Here is a 13206-nt window from a genome sequence, read left to right on the forward strand (position 1 = left end):
GATACCCTATATGTCAACAGATATGATGTCACAATGCTGATGGTCTCTCATCGTAAATATCCTGTAAGTAATGCAGTGAATTTTAAATGCAGACACAATAAAGTTTGTTTTGAAGAAAAACACTATTGTGAATGCACCCAAAAATAGAGTAATAACCCAACCAACGTTCAAGCTGTTCCTCCAAAACGTGCCTATGCTACATTGATGATTCAATTACAAATATTTCATGTTTTGCCATTTCCATCATTTAAATATTTAATTGAGAAAATGTCCAGCATTATCAGATTATCCATCACAATTTTTCACAGCCTCATTGTTCACTTTGTAATTTCTCCTGCAGCTTTACTAAACTAAACAAAATAACTACATCTAAAAGAGTGAAAATAAAAATCAACAAGCATTTGCAATGCATTCTGTTGTTACCTAGTACTCTGCTTATTTTTTTCCTGCCGATGCTCCCCAACACCACCCTAAAGCCAATCTGTGCCCCGCTAAATACCCCACACCCCAAACCACCAAAACCCCGTTTGAGAGAGGAATAGTCCACAATACCCCTCTCAAGGCGGAATCTGTTCCTTTTGGGTGCCACAGTATTGCAACCGGTAGACTGCCCACACCCCTTCCCATTCATAAAAAAACATAAAACACTACACCAACACCTATTGTACCCATCAATCTCAGCCCCATTTCAGTTCTCATTTCTTGACCTTATGTTGTTTTATTTTGTGATCCTTTACAGCATTTCCTGGCCATAATCCAAACAAGAATACATATAAAATTTTCCTTTAACCAACACTCTTAATTTGGACTGTTGGACAATTGCTGCCTGTACACCCTGAGCTTTAAAGAGCTGTAGTAACTTTAAAAATTCCTTCCTGCGCCATGCTGCTGCTGCTGACTTATCTGAGAAGATGCAGCAGCAGGGTATCTCCTACGTGGTGAACTGCTTCCTCTGAATAGCTCTTTTTAAAATCCGCTCCTTTACACGAAAATCTGCAAAATGTATCAAGATTGTCTGTAGCAGTTTAGAATTTGGAGATGGTTGAGCAGGAACTCAATGTGCGCGCGTGATTGTAAGATCGCCCGAGTACTCTGACAGTACATTTTTCTTTACAAGTGACTCGACCCATTGGAGAACTTGCGACTCCTTGCACCCTTCCGGAACTCCTACCACGCATAGATCCGAGTGGCGTGAATGGTTTTCCAATTCATCGGTTTTAACTTCAAGTGATGATTTTTCTTTTCTTACTAGGGTGACCTGTTGCTGCATGGCATTCATCTGGTCCTCGAGATGCGAGATCCTTGACTCTGCCTCCTGTATTCTTGCTGGGAAACTGCCACTGCTTTTTCTATCTTAGACAACCGCTGATGCAGAGATGTAATCTCACTAGCTTGTGTAGTCTTTAATACTCTAATTTCGTCCAAAATAAGGTTCAGAATATTTTTTAAATCCCACTGAACAGTGGTCACTTCACCTTGTTGTTTTAATCGTGTCGCCTTTTGTGGTTCGCCTTGTTCTACAAGGATCTGTTCTTGTTGGCTCTGTATAGCCGTAATTATAGTAGGAGACTGCTCCTGAAGCTGGATTGCCGTTGAAGATTTCCACTGTTCAGTGGAGGATAGCTGAAAGCCTTGCTCTCCCTGAGCTATCTGTTTTGAATTTATAAGTGGAAGCTGGATTTTTGCTATATAACTTAGTTCACTGCTTAGAGGATTTCCCTGTAATGCTTTTGTTGACGTTTTCGCTTTTATAAAGATAGGGTAATCTTTTGGCTTGTCTGGGGTCACCTTAATAATTGTTTCCTGAGCATCCAGGTGAAGATTTTCTCCCCCCCTTGCTAGTTTTTGCACTTTCCTGATCGGAGGAATTGACAATGGGGTCTCCCATCCCCGATTTCTCTGATATCAGTAATGTTTCAGAGTCTGGGATCGCCTCCACTGCTAACAACACTATTGTCAGTGGTTTCTTCCTCTGAGACTAAGGACATTTTTGCAGATCTCTGACATACTTTTTGGCTCAGCTCTGCCCTTGCTGCAGCTCAATTTTTTATTTGGGCTGATCGTGCTTTGGGTTTATGAGCATTGTCCATATTGCCAATCATGTTTGTCTTTTTTATGTGCTTCCTCATTTTTTTTTTCTTCCATCCATACTTTTTATTTTCCTTATTCCCCAGTTCTGTTCTGTCTTTGATTTAATTTAGGATTAGAGTACTTAGAGGAGAGCCCCCCAGCGACCCACCCCCAATCAGCTTTTCAAATGAGACCTCATTCACTTAGGTACTTACCAACTGGCGTGAAACCTGGTGTCCTCCCCTTGTTGCCACTCGATGTCTTCTCTTTTTTTTCCTTTTGGTTCTTTTTGCTATGCCAGTTTAGGAAATGGCAGAAGATCGAGATATCCAAAGTTGGCCTCCTCCTCCACTATACTCGCTTCCTCCTCCGTTGCAATATGCCTGATCTTGTAGTCAGCTTAATGGTGCCCAAAGTGTGAAAGACCGGGATGAGGGAAACTCCGCTGCTCCAATTAGCTCCGTCCTGGGACCCTGAGTGGTGCCCCTCTGAGAAAAACAAAGCCACTTGGGCCTCTGTGCAGCCTGACTTGCCACGTCTCCTCAGGTTGGTATCCTCAACCCAGGAGCAGGAGCTGATCAATGGTGTGCATTGAGGGATAGGGGGTAGGCGGAAGCAGCTTCCTAACAGCAGCGCATGTGGGATTCCCTCTGTTCATCCCTGAGAAATCGGAATAGAAAATATATTATCTCATGGAAAAAATGCCTATAGAAGTGATTGGTTTTAAAATGTGAATATCTTCCATTGTTAATGGTGTAACCTCTTTCTCGCCACAAGTTTTAATGCTTCAGGAGACACACTTGAAAACGAACATGCCAAAACTATTTATCCCTAAACACTATTGGCAGGCATATTTTGCTTCAGCTGGGCTGTCAGTGAGGGTGATGATAGTGTATCTTGGTAAAGGGTTAGATGGGGAGGACATACAAGTTCGTCGGGATCCTGATGGTAGATGGATCTGGATCACATCCCGGATAACTGGGAACCCGATTAACTTAGTGAGCTATTATGCCCTGGTAGTCGATGACTCCAAAGCAATCCTCCAGATTAGTGAGGTGGCCATGGGAGAAGAAGGCCCCATAATTATAGGAGGGGACTTTCATTTCATACAGGATTTGGTAAGGGATACATCGAACAAAACAAAGAAGCAGTTAAAGCCTTATACCAAGAAAATAATAGATATACTGAAAAGGGAGTATCATCTGGTGGATCCATGGAGTATAGCTAACCTACAGTTTTCACAATATACTTGTCATTCACAGCGATTTAAATCGGCCTCTCGTATAGTGTTTTTTAAAATTTCTCATTCTCTTAACTGTGTGGGTTCTGAAATATGGGCTAATGCTTTTTCTGATCATTCTTTGGTTCGTATCGATTCAGAGGTAGAAACTAGAAAAAAAAAGGAAAGGTGCAGATGGACCCCTTCCTTCTCTCTAACCAGCAATGGGTAACAGATACGAGAAATTATAGAGAGAATTGTTTTCAGATAAACAAGGGCACTGCATCCTTTTTTTCAGTTTGGGGAGCCTTTAAGGCAACAATCCAGGGACAAATGGTGGCATTCGTGGCTGCACAATCCAAAAGTCAGGCGACACGTATAGCTCAATGCCAATCTGCAGTTGATAATTTAATACAGTTTAGGGTTAGTTGCCTGGCGACACAAAATGCTGTTGATAGGGAATTAACCAAAGCTAAGCACAAGTTAAGAGACTTTTTTGTTCTAGAGGAAATACAGAGCTCACTGCTATATCAGCACCGGGTGTATGAGGAAAGCCAGATGATAGGGAAATTCCTTGCTCATTCTACCAGGATTAAACAGGAAGCAACAATGATTGTGGAACTGGATGAACCAGAGACAGGTGCTGTGGTTTCTGAAAAGGATAGGATAGCCAAATGTTTTTGCAGCACTATAATGACTTAAATGCAGCTAAATATATGGTCTCAAAGGAGACTATATCTTATTATTTCCACTCTATAAAACTCCCTTGATTGACAAGCATACAGGTAGAAGAATTAGAGGCAGACATTACAGCAACAGAAATCCAACTTGTCCTGGCCACAATGCCTAGTGGCAATGAGGGCCTCCCAACAGAATTTTATAAAACTTTTTTAGCGAACGGATACCATTTTTAGTCAAGTTTTTAAATTCTATTAAAAAAAAGAGTGGAGATCCCTTCGGATTTTAAAGAGTCTACAATTATTAGCTTTGTCAAGATGGTCAAGAACCCTAAAGATGTCAATTGATATTGACCAATAAGTTTATTAAATGCCGATTACAAAATGTAATGAAAATTTGGGCTAAACGAGTGACCTCAATAGTTCAGTAGATAATTCATATGGATCTGACAGGATTTATTGCCAATAGAATGATGTCATTAAATACAGGTTTCTTAGTCCAAGCACTCGATTTTTTTTAACCTCTTCTATGCCCATTGGCTTGGTACTAGTATTGGCTCAAGTTGTATCATAAAAGATTATCGTTAAGGGACGTTTTTAATATCACAGTCATAATTATCTTATGAGAACACATCTTGCCTTAAACCTATTATTTCCTATCGCAGACTGTGAAGACTGTTATCTCTCGGTCTTTCAAAACAAGAAAATATTAAAAATGACGTGACTTGGTCAACCATGGAAAATATGGTGATGCTATAGAATTTAACGCTTGAATGTAAGTAACAAATCTATAGGCTGGCACTGCCTGCCTATTTTCATAGTGTAGTTTCCTTGAATGGTGTTTTTTTTTTTTTTAAACGTTGACTATCTCTGTTATTTTTTGATTTATAGATAAATCTCAATCTTTATAAAAAAAAAAACGAAGGGAAAACTTTTTACAGACTCTACGGCTCTGGCACTGCATCCACTTATGCTGAATGGGATTGTTTAATTCTTGCATCCCTTACATGGTGGGTATTACTTGACCCCTATGGACCTTTGAATTAATAGAGTGTGGAATTTTTATGAATCTGTTATTTTAGTGTCACTATGCAACTTTGGGGTTAATGGTGATATACGGCCCCGGTGCAGAGATGCCCGGGACCTTCAAGCCCGCTCGAGAGTTTGTTCCCTCTTTTCTATCTTTTCCTTTCATAATTGCTGATATTTGGCTTATAGTTCGGTTAATTCTCCTGTCTTTACTCTTTTTTCCTCGGTATTTGTTGTTTACCATTCACTTTTCTAAGAATCCATTAAGGTAGCCATTTGAGTTTTTGCTGAATATATCTCTCTCTCTATCTTTGGACTAGGTCCAAGCATGATCTCTGTTACTCATTCCCAAATCTTGGGATATAGACATCAATGACCATCAAGAATAACAATATAGCGCTGTATATGTTAGATGTAGACAAGGAAATAAGATGACATTGATGTAAGAAACCTATGTATGTATGGAATTTGTAGTATGTAATGTCTTGGGTTACATATAGACTTTTAATGTGTATTTTTATGTATATATGTTTCTGTCTAAACAGCCCTGAAGAAGTCCGCTTCTAGGACGAAACGCGTCGGCTGTGCTGTCAAGACCAAATTGTACTTTCAATTCTGTGTTTTAAAAAGAAATGATAATGATTACAATTTTTGAATAAAAATGAATTATTTTTTGAATAATTTTGATGTGGGAAATGATTATATTATTGCTTTCCCTGTTCTCTTGATGTGTGGTGCACCTGTGCTTGTGTTTTGAAACTATTAGGTCCCCTTTGGGGATTTGCATTGTAACAGTGGGTGCGTTTCAGTGTGCACACACACCCCTAGCAACCATATAGGGATACAAATATACAAGGGATAGCAGACTAGGTGCTGGTCTATAGAGGGCTCCACTGTTGGGTGTTTCTATGCCCTTTTGTTTGCATACCTCTTCTATGCACATGACGAGATAGTCTCGTCATGGAGCACGGTTGCGCTGTGCCCATGACGAGACTATCTCGTCATGGACCCCGCCCGCTAATGAAAGGCGCGGCACAGGAGGAGGAAAGGGCGGAGCACTGAAGGGGTTAACATAAACCAGACACGGGCGGTAATAATGATGTTAGACGCCGAAAAGGCATTTGATCAAGTTAACTGGGATGCTCTTTTCTTCGGCCTTGAGAGGTTTGGCTTCCCTCTTCAGTTTATTAATATGCTTTGCCAAGTATATCACGGCGCACAGGCAAAGGTTCTTATAAATTCGAATTTAGCAGGAATGGTCAAAATAAACAGGGGAACTCATCAGGGTTGTCCACTCTCTCCAGTATTGTTTACCTTTTTTTATTGAACCTTTGGCCATTAGTATCGGGGCCAATATGGGTATTGAGGTACCGATTCCAGGAATGTCCAAACAAACTATTCGCTGACGATATAATACTCTACCAGGGGCCAGAAGGACAACATATTAAAGCAATACTGCCAGAATTTGACCGGTTTCAAGCAATTGAGGGATATAAAATTAATTACAAAAAAACTGAATTACCTTTATTTAATGCCTCTCTTAGTATACTCCCTTTAAATCTTCAGCAGCAGGCTGCTAATAGTCAATCATCTAGTTATTTAGGGATTTAAGTAACTAATCAATTCACAGAACTTTACAGATTGAACTATTAAACGATGATGAGAAAGATCAAAGACGTATTGGATAGATGGTCATTTCTCCCTCTTACGTTGATAGGGTGTGTAGTATTTATGAAAATGTCTATCCTACCTTTGTTAATTTTTCTTTTTACAAATATCCCAAACAAAATTAATAGTGCATATTTTAAGGAATTGGATACACTTTTTAGGCGTTTTATTTGGAATAAAAAGGCTCCAAGAGTTAAATTTCCCGTGCTACAGCTGGATGTTAGCCAGCGGGGATTAGTATTACCCAATATGTAAATATATTATGAAGCGGCCCTTCTAGATAGAACAGTTCGAATTATGGATGTGAAGGGATCTCAGGATAATTTTTTTTATAGAGAAGATGGCACAGGAGGTGGGTTTACAGTTACCAGTATTTATAAAGACTGCAAAACTCTAAAAAAAGACAAGATACAAAACACTTTAGGTGTATTGTTGGCGACTACAAGCATTTTATGCCTCAAAGGGACAACCTGCAGGGTACAGGTGGGAAACAACAGTTACAACGCATGCATTACAACACATGCCATTACCCTACATGTCGTTACAATGCGAATGGCTTGTTTCAGGGGTTAGAAAGTGTTTGATTTAACTCCAACACCTTTCCTACTGTTGCACACACTAGAGTTGGAATAGTAAATAATACTATTCCAACTTCTAGCGCCCCCCCAACAGCAAGTCAGGGTAAAGATTTGCGTTGTAATGGCATGCATTGTAACGTCATACAACCGGTAGAGGTATGTGCAGCTAAATTAATGTCAGGTGCTGAGTCTGCAAATACCAAATAGCCATACAAGACATTGGTATACAAATGGATTTAAAGAAATAGGAAATTTTTGGGATGGAGGAAATAATATATCTTGGCAGAATCTCCATGCAAGATGCGGAGACCGCTGTAAGCTTCTTTACTTTGGGTACCTGCAGATTGCACACCTCATAAGAAAATGTAATATTCAAATGAGCTCCATCTCCTCACCAATAATCAATGCTCTGTTTAGGACAAGGATGAGGGGGTAGGAAATTGGTATAGGTTACTATGGAGTCAAGGGGAGCGCTACTTGGTGAAATGGTTCTTAGATAAGATCACATTGACAACCCAGTGTACTTTTTCTGAGGCGGAATGGCAGGTGATTTCAAAATTAGGAAATAAAACCTTAAGAGTTGCCAACTTCAAAATAATGTATTTTTTAGCTTGATGGATGGCATATCATAATCCAAAAGCCCTCCAAAAAATGTATCCGCAGTTGGAAGATCGGTGCTTTTGGTGTAAGCAGTTGGGGGGGGGGGGGCGATTGGTTGCATACGTTTTTTATCTGTCCTGGGATTGCGCTGTTCTGGGAACAAGTATTTGATACCTTAAGTAGGGGGCTATACACACGGATTGAACTCAAGGCAGGTGTGGCACTCTTCGGGTTCTGTAGGCAGAGGGAAGTACTGAGAAAAGGCGCCAATGTATTTATTACGATTACCTCCTCACTTGCCTGTTCTTTGGAAGACAAATAGAGCACCAACCTATCAAGGAAAGGTATAACAAAATTAGTCAAACTCAAAATTTCTAGAAGGCATATGCAAGAAGGATTGGTGGTCTTAAATGATTTTGCACCTCCCGGCAATTTATGAAGGAGATTGAAAACCAATAGGGCAGGATTCCACCTAGCATATCCTCCATGAGCTATAAGGGACATAGTATATAGAAATATTGAAATCTCCATATTAGATCAATCCGTGAACAATTCTTTTTGTTAAACAGATGGTCTCTTGCCGAGTTCAAGAATGAAAGTTGATGAGATGCACTTTATGGTTTGCTGCTAAATAAAGCACAGCTGCACTTTCCCTTTTTTTATTTTCAATGGCTTTCATGGATTGCCTATTAAATCTTGCACCTAATTAAGAGTCTCCCCTCGAGTACATATGCACCACTGGACATAGTAAGGATCTATTGTATTGAACGGACAGCTGCTAAATTTAATATTCCTCCACTTTATTGAAAGTATAGTGGACATTTTCATTTATGCACATCTGCACTTTTTAGTCATACTACGGATCTGATGTATTATTGAAATGATAATGATTAAGGGGTTTATACAATGTATCAGCTTATGTACACTTTATTGAGAGTATATTTGCCTACCTCCCATCGACTTCAGATGCACTTTCCAGACATATCAAGGAACAAATGTACTGAACGGTCGGCGGCTAAATTTAACACTTGTGCAGTTTATTGAAACGATACACGACTATTCCACTTATGCACATCTGCACTATGTAGACATATTAAGTAACTAATGTATTTTTGAATTTATACACGACGAACAAGCTGTGTCCTATGTATCTACTTAATAAAAATAAAAAAATGAAAAAGTATTTGCAATGCAATCAGTCTCGTATTTGTGAAAGTTAGAGCAATTGGCGTTGTAAATGACAATATTTTTTACGTATTTTTTTTGTTTGCAGAAAAAGTGCAAGCAACACCATATTATAGTAAAAAAAAAAAAAAAGACGCACAAGCATCATGAAAACAGGGTCAATAACATAGGGTTGACTTCCCCCTATATAATACTCCATTGGGAAACCTAATCAGGGATTGGAGAGCTATACAGTTGCTACACACTATGTTATGGCGGTGCTGATGCAGGCCATTTTTCAGAGTTCACAAGATGTGAAAGTAACTTGCTGAGCCATCTTGCTGCTTAACTCGCTGAGCAACCTAGCAGCTAAACTCATTGTCTGGGCTGCAGTTTTTCCCCACATTAGAACATCGGTGTCTCGTGCACGAAGCTCGTTCCATTGTTGAGGTCTCTCAATCGCTCCCTTCCACAAGTAGTCTAGAGCCGATATGTTTGTGCGCTTTACAAAAAGCGTGCTTTCTTAGTCTGGTAGAAAACATCCACTTTTTGACAAAATAAACAGCGTTTAATGAGGCATGGCTATTTTGGCCTCAGAGAAGTAAATTTCCCTGAGACTGATGAAAACCTGAAAAGAAACAAGAATATTCATAAAACAAATTATATGACTTTATAAAACAAGCAGTGTGGTGGGAGGGGTGGGGGACCGAGATGGAAGCACCAGGCACAAACGGGTGGAGGGGGAGGGGCGGGGGAGGGGGCGGGGGGGTAGAATCTGGCACAACATACAGAGCTGCCCACTTTGGGATTGGGGACCCAGGTCGGAGTCTCGGCGTCAGCTCTCCTCGATCGTAAAAACTAAAATTAAAAGATGGGGTGCAACATACAGAGCTGTCGAAAAATACAATTAAATCATAAAATTGAGAAATGAAAAAGGGAATAATTAAACAAGTAACGTGGCGTGAGGGGTGAGGGACCGGAGACAGGAGCAGAATAGGAAAGGAAACAATGCTGTACTACGTAAATGGCTGAACTCCAGAGAATCTAAACAAAATACGGAAAGGAAACACTGTCCTACTATGGTAATGGTTTAACTCGCTTCATTAAGTACAAAGAATCGGGTGAACAAAGAACCTCTCTATGAACTACAGGATTGGGTGAACAAAAAAAAAAAGAGTGCACCAACAAACCAGAAATAAGCAAATGAGTATGGGGACATGTAACAGGCCAATACTCGAGGGAAGGAGCAACACACGGAAAGGTGAGACATATAACCACAAGAAACCATAGAGAAGAAAGCTTTTTGGAACGACACACACTTTACCAAATGGCAGTAAGGGCATGGCCAAATCCCATAGAGTGAATACAGCCTGTCACGCAGACAGTCCATGCACGCGGCCTAGGCTCAACCTAAAAATGTGGTACGACAAGCTAGCCTTTACTCTGAAATCTTAATTTATTTGGCTTGTCTTGTTCACACCAATACCATACACGATAAGACTACTGTCATCGTTGATAAATTCAGATTTTATGAAGTGCACTTACACTCAGAGCATTACGTGGTGCCAATTATCAAACGAAAGACGTACTTAACAGCCAAGTTAAGTGCTCGCCTGAAACACAAATGGCCAGCGATATCAAATTTGAGGTTGACATGTACATTGTAAGTGTTTCCTTTTTGTAATTATTATTATTATTGTCGCTTATAGAGTGCACGGCTACCTCTGACGGAGGTATCCGGGCGCTAGTAGCGGATGCAGAGAGGTAACAGCTAGTAACATAGTGCTAAGGAAGGCCAAAATCCAGGTCTTCAGAGTCTTCCTAAATACAGTTTCTGACTTAGTTTTCCGAATGTGCTCAGGCATGGAGTTCTAGACAGAAGCGGTTCAAACAGGGAATGAACGGCTGCCAAGACTAGCTTTTTTGAAGCGGGGAATGACTAGCAGTTCCAAGTGATTTGATCTCAAGGCCCTCGTCTGGTGGCATTTTCGGAGTCTCTTCTTCAAGTATTGAGGGCCAGTGTCTCTAGTTGTTCTGTAGGTGAGAGTCAATGCCTTAAACTCTATCCTCCTTTTAACATGCAGCCAGTGCAGACTACGCAGATGAGGGGAAATGTGGTGGCGGAGTGGCACATTTCTGATGAGTCTGGCTGCCGCATTCTGAATAATTTAATAGTTTTCTGATCAGGTAGGCTGGGAGACCCAAGTACAGGCTGTTGGCATAATCCAGGTGAGACGTGATCAGTGCATGGACCACAGTTTTCCTACAGTCAAAAGGTAGGAAATGAAGGAATCTCCGCAGGGACCTCAGCTTCCAGAAACAAGACGAGGAAACCTGACATATCTGGGCCTTGCACGAGAAGGTGAAGTCAAATTTGAAACCCAGATTCCTAGCGGAAGAGACTGGAAGAGGAGGAGGATTGAGTTCTGACGGCCACCAGAGGTCGGCTTGCGGAGGGGAACAGAACCTCAGTTTTATCAGTGTTCAGCCTCAAACAGTTGTCAGTCATCCAGGATGAGATGTTAATCGAACACTGTGTGAAGTTGATGAATGCTGCCTCAGAGTGATCCCTAAAAGAGAACACAAGCTGAGTGTCATCAGCATACGAGACAACACTTACACCGTGTGGCTCGACTAGTGGGGCAAGGGGAGAGAGGTCAATATTAAAAAGAGTCGGGCTCAGGGCCGAGCCCGAGGAACTCCACACACAAGAAGGCAGGGGGAGGAGACATGGGGGCGAAGAAGAATTTTCTGGGACTGGTCTTAAGGAAAGGAGCGGAACCAGGCTAAGGTGGTCCCCATCACTCCCAACTGCATGAGCCTCTCTAGAAGGATCTGATGTGATACTGTGTCAAATGCTGCAGACAAGTCCAGCAGCACTAGCATTGCACAGCTACCCTTGTTCAGGGTGTCCAGTATCGTTTCCGCTACTTCAAGCAGAGCTGTCGCTGTACTGTAATCCGACCTGAAACCAGACTGGGAGTCATGGAGCAGTTTGTTAGACTCCAGGAACTGTGATAGTTGTTTCTGCACTTCCTTCTCAAGAATCTTAGCCGGTGCTGGCAGGAGGGAGATTGGCCTGAAGTTCTTGAGTTCTGCGTCCTTTTTCTTGAGGATTGGCTGAACCAGTGCCATTTTTCAGATGGAAGGATAGGTGCCTGATTTCAGAGAAGAATTCCAAATCAGGTTTAGGGAGGGGTTGAGTAGTGGGGCCAGCAGTTTGAAAAACCTGGCCGGGCAGGGGTCAATTGGAGACCCGGATTTGGTTTTCTTCAGTTCGGTGAGGGACGTTTCAGGGCAAAACGGGCAAAAGTCAGACCATACACCTGGGTGGTGGGGGACAGGAAGAGGTGACAATGACGGCCCTGTGAAGGTAAACGAAGAGTAGATAGCCTGGACTTCCTCCTGAAAGAAGGCAGAAAGATCTTCACAAAGGATGGCTGAAGGAGCTATGGTGCGTTTCATGGTCTCTGGTTTAATGAAGCCCTGAACAATCTTAAAAACTTCTTTAGCAGAGTTATCAGAGGATTTAATTTGATTAGCAACATAGTCCCTAATAGTGTTGCGCTTTAGACTATGGATTTTTTTTAGTGCTACCCTGTATGCACTCTTGGACTCTGAGTTATAGGTTTTCCTCCAGACCAGCTCAAGCTTCTTGCAGAGGCTGTTCTCCAAATGGAGTTCAGTTGTGAACCAAGGGGCAGAAGGTTTATTTCTAGCCAGTTTCATGGTTTTGATAGGGGCTACTCTGTCGAGGGCTGTCGTAACCCAGTGGTTGAAAGTGGCGGCGTCACAGCTGGATTCTCCTATGAGCAGCATAGGCATATTTAATAGTGCTGGGCCCATTGCTTCAGGAGAGACTTTCCTCCAGTTTCTTCTGCCTTCGTATTCTGGTCTCATATGACTATTACAAATGGTAGTAGTCAGCTTGAAAGGTATGAGGCTGTGATCCGATCATGTGAGGAGGATAGGATCTTCTATTTTTAGGATATGAATATTGGTGAAAATTAGATCCAGCATATGGCCAGCCATATGAGTAGGCATAGAAACATTTTGAATAAGGTTTAACCCCTTAAGGGTATCGGCAAGCTGGGAGGCCAGAGGGCAGCGATCATTGTCCATATGGATATTAAAGTCACCCAGGACTATAAAGTTTGCATGCCTCAGTGAGAGATCTGTGATCAGGTCGCATAGCTCCAGC

The 13206-nt window shown here is 41.4% G+C and overlaps 1 protein-coding gene and 1 long non-coding RNA gene across 6 annotated transcripts in view; one reads left to right on the forward strand and one right to left on the reverse strand.

Moving 5' to 3' along the window:
- The window catches only part of LOC146867469 (uncharacterized), a 415701-nt gene extending 410109 nt beyond the window's left edge, over nucleotides 1–5592 (forward strand). The window contains exon 5 of the long non-coding RNA XR_014961744.1: nucleotides 5541–5592. This is a non-coding gene — a long non-coding RNA (uncharacterized LOC146867469). The remainder of the gene's footprint in view (nucleotides 1–5540) is intronic.
- The window catches only part of EXOC6 (exocyst complex component 6), a 1441232-nt gene that overhangs the window by 1077938 nt on the left and 350088 nt on the right, over nucleotides 1–13206 (reverse strand). The window lies entirely within an intron of this gene.

The sequence above is a fragment of the Triturus cristatus genome, chromosome 1_2 (assembly GCF_964204655.1).
Source record: "Triturus cristatus chromosome 1_2, aTriCri1.1, whole genome shotgun sequence".
In the NCBI taxonomy this organism is placed as follows: domain Eukaryota; kingdom Metazoa; phylum Chordata; class Amphibia; order Caudata; family Salamandridae; genus Triturus; species Triturus cristatus.